The 12,350-nt window shown below is 53.2% G+C and overlaps 1 pseudogene; it reads left to right on the top strand.

Annotated features, from left to right (window-relative positions):
• Positions 1 to 3,181: 3,181 nt before the first annotated feature.
• Positions 3,182 to 11,836, top strand: LOC149276405 (ephrin type-B receptor 4-like; annotated as a pseudogene).
• The last annotated feature ends 514 nt before the right edge of the window (positions 11,837 to 12,350 follow it).

Genomic DNA, 12,350 nt, shown 5'->3' with positions numbered 1-12,350 from the left:
AGTGTGCCCTAGGTCACTCCAGTGTCCCGGTAGAGGCCCCTCTTCCTACCTCTACGTGTTTCCCTGGTTCCCCGAGTGCCCCCGGCCCGATCAGCAGGGCTTTCCTTCCATGCAACCGCCCTGGCCTGGCAGCTGCCCCAGACTCAGTTCCCAAGACTAGGGAGCAAGAGTCTCCACGTGCCCCTGTTACCCCGGTGAGGGGGATAGCCATGTGCCCCCGGCTGAGCTGGGACCGCCCTCCAATTCACAGAGAACTACTGACTATCTTTTTGGGCAACCAGGGCCCTGGCCCACCTTCTCTGGATGCTTCTGACAAAGGGCGCCATGAACTAAGGCCTGCACCTGTGAACTTTGTCCACTCGGACAGCCTGCAGCAGACCCGTGTGGATCTGCCTGGTCTGCCGGACCGTTGGTCAAGGGGGAGATCTGTGACAGGGCCAGGCTAGCTGGCTCATGTGTCATATGAAGTTTAGCCGGGTCACGGAGCACTTTTGTGTCCGGTTCCGTATCCCGTGACCCGGTAATATATTATATTGTGTTTTATTGTGTAACCGGCCCAGAGACTGATGTGGCTTCAGCTCCAGCCTTCAAGGAGACGATCCTATAATCTGGCTGGGGCTCTTAATCAGCCAACACAGCCCTGTCTGCCCAGCCGGCACCCGCACTACAGGGGGGATAACACAGGTGGGGGAACCCATTGTATTCTGTAATCCCCTCACCTGATACATCCCCTGTATACTGATGGGATTTGTGATGGGATGTGGCTGATGGGAGTGGGGGTTGGGTTCGGTACACATTGCATTGAGATTGTATATAAGTTCTGTGTGTTTATAATAAAGAGAGTTCTTGGTTTACTACGAATGGTGGTCTGGATGATCCGTGGATAGCTGAGTGCGATCCGTATGAGGGACTGACTGGTGATTCCTCAGCCCTCAAACAGGGGGACCCAGCCTTGGGTACGGTGACCCTGTAACAACCCCGATACATATACACAGCGCCAACCTCCCCCTCACACACTACTACACCACAACACATACACAGCACCGACCTCCCCTCACACACTACTACACCACGACACATATACGCAGCACCGACCTCCTCTCACACACTACTACACCACGACACATATACACAGCACCGACCTCCCCTCACACACTACTACTACACCACAACACATATACACAGCACCGACCTCCCCTCACACACTACTACTACACCACGACACATATACACAGCGCCGACCACACACAGAACTACACCACAACACATATACACAGCACCGACCTCCCCCTCACACACTACTACACCCCGACACATATACACAGCGCCGACCTCCCCCTCACACACTACTACACCACGACACATATACACAGCACCGACCTCCCCCTCACACACTACTACACCCCGACACATATACACAGCGCCGACCTCCCCCTCACACACTACTACACCACAACACATATACACAGCGCCGACCACACACAGAACTACACCACAACACATATACACAGCACCGACCTCCCCCTCACACACTACTACACCACGACACATATACACAGCGCCGACCGCCCCCTCACACACTACTACACCACGACACATATACATAGCGCCGGCCTCCCCTCACACACTACTACACCACGACACATATACACAGCACCGACCTCCCCCTCACACACTACTACACCACAACACATATACACAGCACCGACCTCCCCTCACACACTACTACACCACAACACATATACACAGCACCGACCTCCTCTCACACACTACTACACCACAACACATATACACAGCGCCGACCTCCCCCTCACACATTACTACACCACGACACATATACACAGCACCGACCTCCTCTCACACACTACTACACCACAACACATATACACAGCACCGACCTCCTCTCACACACTACTACACCACAACACATATACACAGCGCCGACCTCCCCCTCACACATTACTACACCACGACACATATACACAGCACCGACCTCCTCTCACACACTACTACACCACAACACATATACACAGCACCGACCTCCCCTCACACACTACTACACCACGACACATATACACAGCACCGACCTCCCCCTCACACACTACTACACCACAACACATATACACAGCACCGACCTCCCCTCACACACTACTACTACACCACGACACATATACACAGCGCCGACCACACACAGAACTACACCACAACACATATACACAGCACCGACCTCCCCCTCACACACTACTACACCACGACACATATACACAGCGCCGACCTCCCCCTCACACACTACTACACCAAGACACATATACATAGTTCCGGCCTCCCCTCACACACTACTACACCACGACACATATACACAGCACCGACCTCCCCCTCACACACTACTACACCACAACACATATACACAGCACCGACCTCCCCTCACACACTACTACACCACAACACATATACGCAGCACCGACCTCCTCTCACACACTACTACTACACTACGCACATATACACAGCACCGACCTCCCCTCACACACTACTACACCACGACACATATACACAGCACCGACCTCCCCTCACACACTACTACTACACCACGACATATATACACAGCGCCGACCACACACAGAACTACACCACAACACATATACACAGCACCGACCTCCCCCTCACACACTACTACACCCCGACACATATACACAGCGCCGACCTCCCCCTCACACACTACTACACCACGACACATATACACAGCACCGACCTCCCCCTCACACACTACTACACCACAACACATATACACAGCGCCGACCACACACAGAGCTACACCATGTATACACATTTTAATTTATAAAGCTGTTTCCTGCTGTTTCTATACACATTATTGGGGCTTTTAGGGCTGTAGAACCCTGCGATACCGTCGGGGGGGGAGGGAAGAGGGTTACAAGGAAAGGGAAAAGGAACATTTTGGGAGGGAAGATGGGCATCGAGGGAGAAAAGAGGGATATTAGGAGGAGGTACTGGCCACACTAAACTGTGACACTTGGCAGGCACGCTGTTGGCGGTTATGGGGACAGTAATGCGGTGTCGCACACCTGCCCCGTGATATGTTGGCGCTGGTGTTGGCCGTGTATTCCACGCATGCTTTATGCGAGTAATCCATTAATGTGTCTTCTGTATCCCAACAGTCACCCTAATGAACACCAAACAGGAGACGTCGGACCTTAAATGGACAGTTTATCCCAAAGCGGACGGACAGGTAACCGCTTCCAGCGGGGCTTCCTGTCCTTTTTTTTCACCTACTTCCTGGTTTCTGTACACGCCCCTTTCCTTCCTGGCCTGGAACTTCCTGTCAGACACTGAAGTAAATCTCAGTTAATTGGGACATAATATGGCGCTGAAGTCATGACTCATGATGTCATGCACAGATTTACATTATGTTACATCACACTCGGGTGTCACATCCTGCGATTCCTGCCCCTGAGGGGCAATCCCATTAGTCTGATTAGTCCCAGCTTCAAGATTGTCTTGGCCTCAGTTGGAGGCAGTGCAGGAATTCATGAGCGGTGGCCATCATTTGTGGCAATTTTTTTTTAACTATACATCTTCCCCGTTATTCATACAATTCACAGGAAATTTCCTGCCCGTTTTCCTCGTTGGATCACACCATTCAATAACCAACTTCCTGTCTTTCATGGTTCATTCCTAATCAGCGTGCTCTATAACTTCCTGTTTCCTTTCTAGCTTCTTGGTTTTTTTCTCAGCTTCCTGGAATGAATGGTCTTCTTCGTGTGGATCTCGTCTAACTTCCTAATTATCGCTTTCCGTTTCCTGTTAATCTAGCGCCTCCTGATGGCCGTCGAGCTCCTTTTTTCCCACTAATCTTGGACTCCTCTTTCTCTCACCCACCTCTAACCCCGGGAATGATGCTCCATGTCTAAGTCCACACTGGGCTCCAGGAGCGGCACCGTGTTTGGTTCTTCTGGTTCTTCGTCCTAAACTCCCCCTTCTTCTTCCTGCGGGTGGATAGCGCTCACCGCTGCTTCCTGCCGTCGGCTCATAACCGGGTTTCGTTCTGATCTCACCTCTCTCTCTTTTTTTTTTCCTTCCCTCCTTGTAGTGGGATGAGACATCCGGCTTGGACGAGGAGATGACACCCGTCCGTACTTACGAAATATGTAAAGTCAACCTCCCTGGACAGAACAACTGGCTGCGCACCAACTACATCCGCCGCAGTCCTGCCCGCTACGTCTATGTTGAGATAACCTTCACGGTGGTGGAGTGCGCATCCCTCGAACATGCTGGGAGATCCTGCAAGGAGACCTTTAACCTCTACTACTACCAGTCTTCTACCGATTTGGCCAACGACCACTTTCCTCCTTGGTTGGAGAACCCATGGGTCAAGGTGGACACCGTAGCTGCCGACTTCCTGGGGCGACCTGGTGGACGAGGTGTCTCGGCACGGCCCAACGTGAAGACTCTGAGGATAGGCCCTCTCACCGGGGCCGGCTTCTACCTGGCGTTCCAGGACCAAGGGGCTTGTATGGCTCTGTTGGCCGTTCGTGTCTTTTACCGGCTGTGTCCCGCTGTGGTCGCCTCGCTGGCAAGGTTTCCCGGTACCGTGTCGGAGGGTTTGGTGGTATCAGCGGAGGGAAGTTGTGTAGAAGGGGCAGAAGGCTCCTTGGGAAGGCGTCCCACCATGTACTGTCGGGAAGACGGGGAGTGGGCGAAGCCGGCGGCCGGAGAGTGCGTCTGTGTGGCCGGGAGAGAGGAGAAAGACGGACGGACCAAGTGCATGGGTAAGAGGGCCGGACTGGTTAATGGGGACAGGGGACGTGCTCTAAACATTAGAGACGGGTCAGTACAAACCCATTATGTGTTGCTGTGCGTCTTCATACAGAGAATGGCCGACCGTCAGAGAGTCCTCTCCTCCGTGTGACTGTTTCTTAAATCAATCTAAAGGCTTCAGTAGATCGCCCCGCTCCATGGAAACGGTCCGGAGGGGCCAGAGGGGGGTATTGGGGGGGGGGGGGGGCTTGGGTTCAGTCAGGGTAGATGGGGAACAGAATCATAGACTGGCGGTGGAGGGGAACCATTGGGCCCATGTGCTCTGCCTCTCTTTCTAAGGTTTAGGGGACGGGTCTCTGTGGGTCTCCTGCCCCCATGTGCCCCCTTCTCAGTGTTAGAGGGAGGGGGAGGGGGTCTCTGCTCAGAGGTGTCACAGACAAAAGAGCAGGAATGTCAGGTATGTGGGGGGGGGTGAGGGACATGAAAGGGGATACAGGAGGGGGAAGTAAAGTGAATATAATACCCTCTCCTCTGTGAAGTAATGCCCTTAACCCTTCACTACCCAGACTATGCAGTCATTCAGTTAACCCTTTACTTCCTCTGCCAAAAAATAATTTCCTAGAGGAGAGAGAGGGGGCATGGGAGAGACATTTAAACACAAAGGGCAGGAGGGAATTATTTCAAAGGAGGAGAAAAGTTAGAGAGCGGAATCTAACACTAGAGAGTCAGAGACTGAGATGGAATGGAAGGAAGTTTTACTTTACTGAGAGGGTGGTAGATAAATGGAACAGCCTCCCAGCAGAAGTGGGGGAAGCATAGGCTCCAGAGTTAACTGATTATGGTTTGAGGAAGCGATGGGCGTAGGTGGGAGCAGTGATGGCAGATTCTACCCCTGCCAGGCAGTTAGCGGGTTGTTGCCTCTCTCTGGTGTAATTCTTATTGCAGAAATGTTGCAGCATCTGGATATCCAGTAACCCCTTCACAGCTGGAGCCAGGCACGGGGTTCCTGTAATCTGAGGAGTGGATAGGGGGGAGAGGTGGGGGTGGGGCTTTCACTCTTTGAAACGGATTTAATTTATACCAGAAACTAAGGGGCAGTTTTATTCTTTCATAAGAAAGAGCTTCTTGTGTTACTCTCCGTAAGAGCGGCTGCACCATTATCACCTGGCCCACGGAGCTCACCCCTTACTGACAGTACGACAGCTGTCCCAAAGACCTTACAATTCATCATCTGTCCGTCCCTTTCTTTCTACAGCTTGCCCGGTTGGAACCTTTAAGCCCGACGTGGGGGAGATGCCCTGCCAGCCATGCCCCCTTAACAGCCATTCCTCTGCCCCTGGCGCCACAGTGTGTGGGTGTAAACTGGGGTATTACCGGGCTCCTGGGGATGCCCCCACCGCCCCGTGCAGCAGTAAGTACTCACCCCGCATCCCCTTTGCACCACAGTCTTACCCGCGGACATCATCCCCCTCTGTATCATTCTACCCCCTCATGTCTTTATACCCCTCTCACTGACCCCTTGCATGTGTTTGTACCCCTTTCACTACCCCCAGAACCTTCCTGCCTCTCATTTTATCCCTTCAGCCTGTTTACTCAGTAATGGACCCCTTATTACCACCCTCAGACCCTTTCCCTCGGCTTTTATACCCCTGATATCTGCCTCCCAGGTGCTTACACCCCTCTCGCTCTCTCCCAGCTCCTCCCTCCGCTCCGCGCAGCATCGTTGCTCATGTGAACGGTTCTACGGCAGACTTGGATTGGAGCGAACCACTCGACTCTGGTGGACGGGGGGGACCTGTACTATGAGGTTCAGTGCATGGAATGCGCCGGGGGAGGGCCATGCTCCCCTTGTACCCGCCTCTCTTTTTTCCCCCGCCCTAACAGACTGGTGGAGCGCAAGCTACGTGTGTCTGGGCTACGTCCACGCGTGACCTACAATTTCCGCGTGCTGGCGCTGAACGGAGTGACGGAACGCAGCGGTGTTGGAGCCATGGGGGAGGAATTGAACGTCACCACTAATCGTGATGGTGAGAAGATGGGTGGGTGGAGGATGAACACATACACAGAGTATTATATACAGTTTATTTGCAATGTGGGTTCCTCGGGGGCGGAGCTCTAACCTTGTCTGTTTCTCCAGTGCCTCTTCCGGTGACCGGCATCCAGCAGACGGCTGCGTCTGAGAACTCCCTAACCCTGCGGTGGATCCCTCCACAGCCCCCCAGCCTCTCCAGGGGCAATATCCTGGACTATGAGGTCAAATACTATGAGAAGGTGAGGAGCTGGGGAGGGTGACAGTGAACTGGGCCATGGGGGGGGGGCAGCTGGGGGCACCTACCTGTAGCTTTCAGTTCTGTTCTGCTTCTTTCTACCCAGCGCATGCTAGTATGGGGGTATTTTTATTTTGCTTGTTGTACGATTGGAGGCCGTCGTCCTCAGATTTATTGGCAGCATCAGGGATGTTCCTATCCAGCGCTATTCAATTCCGGGAACTGCCCCGGATGGGGGTATTGGCTCTTGTCGGGGTGACATTGGACGTTTGGAGAGCTTCTCCTCCGCCTGTCGGCACAAAGCAACAAACATCCGCTGTCTAAGGTGTCTCCCGTGTTTTCTGATTATGCCCGTTTGCCCCCGCAGGACCAGGAAAAGCCCCTTATGATGTTCCTGAAAACCACGGGCAGCGAGGCTCACCTGGTGGGACTACGTGCCGGGGCTGTGTACGTGGTGCAGGTGCGGGCGAGGACCGAGGCCGGGTACGGAGCCTTCAGCGGGGACACCCTCTTCCAAACCCTGTCACAAGGTGAGGGCCGGCTGGAGAGCTTGTCAGGAAGAGCCTGATGTGTCCTGTATAGAGCTGGTAACGGGCGGGCGCTCAGTACTGGGTGGCTGTCATGAGATATTATCACAGACTGCATCTCCTGCCCCTGATGGTGCAGAACTTGGTGGGGTGCTGCCGGTACCCGGTATTAACCTCTCTCTCCTTTCAGACCCAGAGAGGGCGCAGCCCCAGGTGGGGTTAATTGCCGGTACGGCCGGCGTGGGCATCATCCTCATCGTAGCTGTCATTATAGTCGCCGTGGTGTGTGTCCGGTGAGTACCGTGTGCCAGATACCCTCTTATACCTGTAATATACCCCATAAAAGACCAGTGATGACCCCGTGCATCTGCCCCCTACAGGAAACATGGAGTTAACAAGGACAGCGAGTATTGCGACAAACCCCCCCAGTATCTCATCGGACACAGTGAGTATAACTAATTACCCCTCCCCCATAATAACCAATACTTCCCCGCTCCATCTAATAACCGACCCCCCCCCTCCATCTAATAACAACCCCCCCAGCTCTTTAATAGCGGATCACTCTCCCTCCCCCTATCGTTATTAACTGATCAATTGCCCCTTCCCTTTAGTAACCAATCACTCTAATAAGTGATCACCCCCCTGTTATAACAGATTCCCCTTGCTGTAATAAAATATAATTGCCCCTCCATCTAATAACCAACCCCCCCATCTAATAACCAATTCCCCCCATCTAATAACCGACCCCCCCCCCGTCTCTAACGCCAGCTGATTGCCGTATGGCTCCCATGTTTCAGGCACCAAGCTGTACATCGATCCTTTCACCTACGAGGATCCCAACGAGGCCGTCCGCGAATTCGCGAAGGAGATCGACGTGTCCTACGTGAAGATCGAAGAGGTCATCGGGGCAGGTGAGCAGAGGGGGCTACGGGCGGCTTTGGGGGGGGGTTTAGGAGGGGTCAGAATTTTGGGAGGCAGGGAGTATTATGTACCCCCTCTTAATGCCACATTAACCCATTCTAGGTGAATTTGGGGAGGTGTGCCGTGGGCGCCTCAAGGTTCCAGGGAAGAAGGAAAACTACGTGGCCATCAAAACCCTAAAGGGCGGCTACACGGAGCGTCAGCGGCGGGAATTCCTCAGCGAGGCCAGCATCATGGGGCAATTCCAGCATCCCAACATTATCCACTTAGAGGGGGTAATTACCAACAACTGCCCCGTCATGATCATCACAGAGTACATGGAGAACGGAGCTCTCGACTCGTTTCTCAGGGTGAGTCTGGATAAACAGCGCCCCGGCGCAGCCGCCGTATTTAACGGAGTCAGGTCGTTGCCATAGAAACTGCTCAATCTGTGCCTGCTTCAGAATGGCGCACAATCTCACATTTTGGGCAATTAGCGGGGGTGGGGGTACATGTAACCCGATCCGGGCGTCAGCGCGTTTCCAGCTCCGGGCCCAGATCTCCCGCTCACTAAAACTTTTTGTTCGTTTTAACAAAGCCGCGGCCGTCACAAAATCTGAGCCTTTTTATCTATTTTTAACACAAACAATGATGCCGCTAAATCCCACCCCTGCCGTGAGGCTCGGATTTTCTGCCCAGTCCTGCTTCATGAAAAGGCTGACCGCGGCGCTTAATAATCGATTTTTTGGCGATTGTTAAAATATTGTATTTTGCCAAAAATTTGAGCTTTTGAACTTTTTTTTTTTTTTACTCACCAAGTACGACCACAGCAAAAGGAAATCGATTCGTTTCAGTTTAAACAATTACTTTGTGAGCGTGGTGTGGTTGTGAATATATAAAAACATAAAAAAATGGAAATGTAAATAAAAAAAAATAACAGAATCTGTAAAGTTTTTTATTTGACGTCTCGGGGGCCCCCCCGTAAAGACCCAGTTTTGGCCAGCATGCCGTACGTTAAAATTAGCGATGAAAAGAATTCTAAAAACCTTGTTTTTTTTAATATAACCGATCTGAGCTTTTTTTTATTTTCTATGGCAACAGCCTATCAGTGCATGCTTGTGAGTCACATGACCATTTAGCATTCCCGGCAAAAATGATGAATAAGACAACATTTATCGGGTTGTTTATTATAAAATTCAGCAGAATAGGTGGGTTAGCAGTGAATGTTTGCATTATCCCCCCCCCCCCCCCCCCCCGCTTGCCTGCATTCTCTTAGGGGCCCTCGGCGGCCCTCAGTAACAGTGTTTGTTGTACTGGACTGGAGACCACGTTCGTCAATATTTACCATAATATTTAAATCGCAAGCCCTGCCTGCCGCGTGGCGCCGATCGCTTACGTGAAACCAGCGTGCCGAGTGCCTGTGCCGAACGTGGGGGGGGTAGTTACTGTGTCCCTGCCCTAGATGCCCCATTGAAATATTTCGTTTTTATTAAAAATGACTATTTTGTGTATTTGCTCTTCTATTGCGCAGCTAAACGACGGGCAGTTCACCCCCATCCAGCTGGTGGGCATGTTACGCGGAATCGCCTCCGGGATGCGCTATCTGTCGGAGATGAACTACGTCCACCGGGACCTGGCGGCGCGCAACATCCTGGTGAACAGCAACTTGGTCTGCAAAGTATCCGACTTCGGACTCTCCCGGTTTCTCCAAGAAGGATCCACGGACCCCACGTACACGTCCTGCCTGGTGAGTGGATGGGTGGGAGTGGCTGAGGTGAGGCGGGGAGGGATTTCGGATGAGACCGGTCCTCACACTTCTGTTGTGACCCTCAGGGGGGTAAAATCCCCATACGATGGACGGCCCCTGAAGCAATCGCCTTCCGCAAATTTACCTCCGCCAGCGACGTCTGGGGGTACGGAATCGTCATGTGGGAAGTCATGTCCTTCGGAGAACGGCCCTACTGGGACATGTCCAACCAGGACGTACGTATTGGCCAGTAAAGCTCTTTGTATGATGCATGTTGGTGGGTGGGCGGAGCGCGTGACCCCCGGGGTGACCCCGGCGCGCTCTTCTCTCCGCCGGTGCTCTGCGACTGTCTCTTCATACGCTGCATGTCGGCGGAGCGCGTGACCCCCGGGGTGACCCCGACGCGCTCTTCTCTCCGCCGGTGCTCCGCGACCGTCTCACCCGTTAACTCTGTTTTGTAGGTGATTAACGCCATAGAGCAGGATTACCGTCTCCCGGCGCCCCCGGACTGCCCGTCAGCGCTGCACCAGCTAATGTTGGACTGTTGGCAGAGAGATCGAGCGGCCCGGCCGCGTTTCTCAGAAATCGTCAGCTCTTTGGACAAGCTGATCCGTAACCCGGCCAGCCTGAAGATCACGGCGGCACGGGAGCAGCACGGGTGAGGGAATCGGCAGAGAGGGTCATGGGATGATGTCTGGGCTCGGGGGGGCTGTTCAAGCACAAGTAAAATGAGTGTACAATTGAGGTGCTGCTATGGCAACAGAGGTGCATCACACTTCCTGTTTTTCCTCCTTTTATTTCGTTATCTCTCCCTTGTTATATTGTTTTATATAGCGCCGTCATGACGGTACAGCTCGGTAGTGTAAGGGTTAACCTGTCTTTGTCTCAGTGGTGTATGGGGCATGCAGTGCAAATTAGGACTGCCAGGGGGGCAAAGGTCAGCAGAGGGGGGTATCCTTGACCCAGGGAGTGCAGTGGGGGGAGGGAAAGAGAAAAGAGCCATTGTCAGGGGAATGAGTCCCTCTGTACAAATACACTAAAAGCCCTGACCCCCCCCCCATTGTCTTATCTACCCCCTTATCATCTGTCTGCCCCCTAGTCCTCCCATTCCTTCCTATTCTCCCACAATGCCCCTCATTACCCCCAGGCTCTGTATTAACCCTTTCCCGGCCCTGGTCTCTTCGCCTCTGTGGTTGACATGGCTCCCCCGCTTTCTCCACAGGACCTCGCAGCCCCTCCTCGACCAGCGCACTCCTCACTACTCCTCCTTCGCCACGGTGGGCGAGTGGCTTCAGGCCATCAAGATGGGGAGATACGAGGAGGGATTCCGCAGCGCCGGGTTCACCACGTTCGGCAGAGTTCGGCAGATAACGGCAGAGTAAGTCTATAAAATGGGGTGGCGGGGGGGGCAAAACGGACAACGGGCAGGAGGGGTTTGGGGCATTAAGGGCGGCCGGAGAATGGGGGAAGAAACTCGTGGTATCCGCAAACACCTGGCCTTTTCTCTCCGCAGAGATCTCCTCCGCATGGGAGTGACACTCGCCGGTCACCAGAAGAAGATCCTCTCCAGTCTCCAGCAGATCCTCCCAGCTGAGAAGGCCTCGGCGGGCCCCTGTTACTGAATCTACCCCCCGCGCCAACGGACTGCAGCCCCCCCCCCCGGCCGCGGCCCCCCGGCAAACGGAGACATTGCAGTTGTGCGCAGTGCATTGACACGGTATATAAACGTGTAGATACAGATCAGGGCTGTGCGCACGCGTGTCCGCACCGCTCTCAGCCCGACACACAACATGCATAGCACTGTGAAGACCCCGGATCCATAGCCCTGTACAGAATGTATATACACGCATTGTCAAGAGGTCGTTTTTTGTTGCATTTTTATATTAAATTATTTGATAATAAACCGACTGCGAAAAACTGTTCCGACACAGACGTGTAAATCACAGAGTATACAACCAGAGCGTATCACCGACACCATACGTGTAAATCACAGAGTATACAACCAGAGCGTATCACCGACACCATACGTGTAAATCACAAAGTATACAATCAGAGCATATCACCGACACCAGAGGTGTAAATCACAGAGTATACAATCAGAGCGTATCACCGACACCAGAGGTGTAAATCACAGAG

This window comes from Sceloporus occidentalis, unplaced genomic scaffold, assembly GCF_023333645.1.
Source record: "Sceloporus occidentalis isolate IW3139 unplaced genomic scaffold, rSceOcc1.0.p SCAF_242, whole genome shotgun sequence".
NCBI lineage: Eukaryota > Metazoa > Chordata > Lepidosauria > Squamata > Phrynosomatidae > Sceloporus > Sceloporus occidentalis.
Note: the sequence above shows the minus strand (reverse complement) of the source record. Positions and strands in the feature narration are given on the sequence as shown.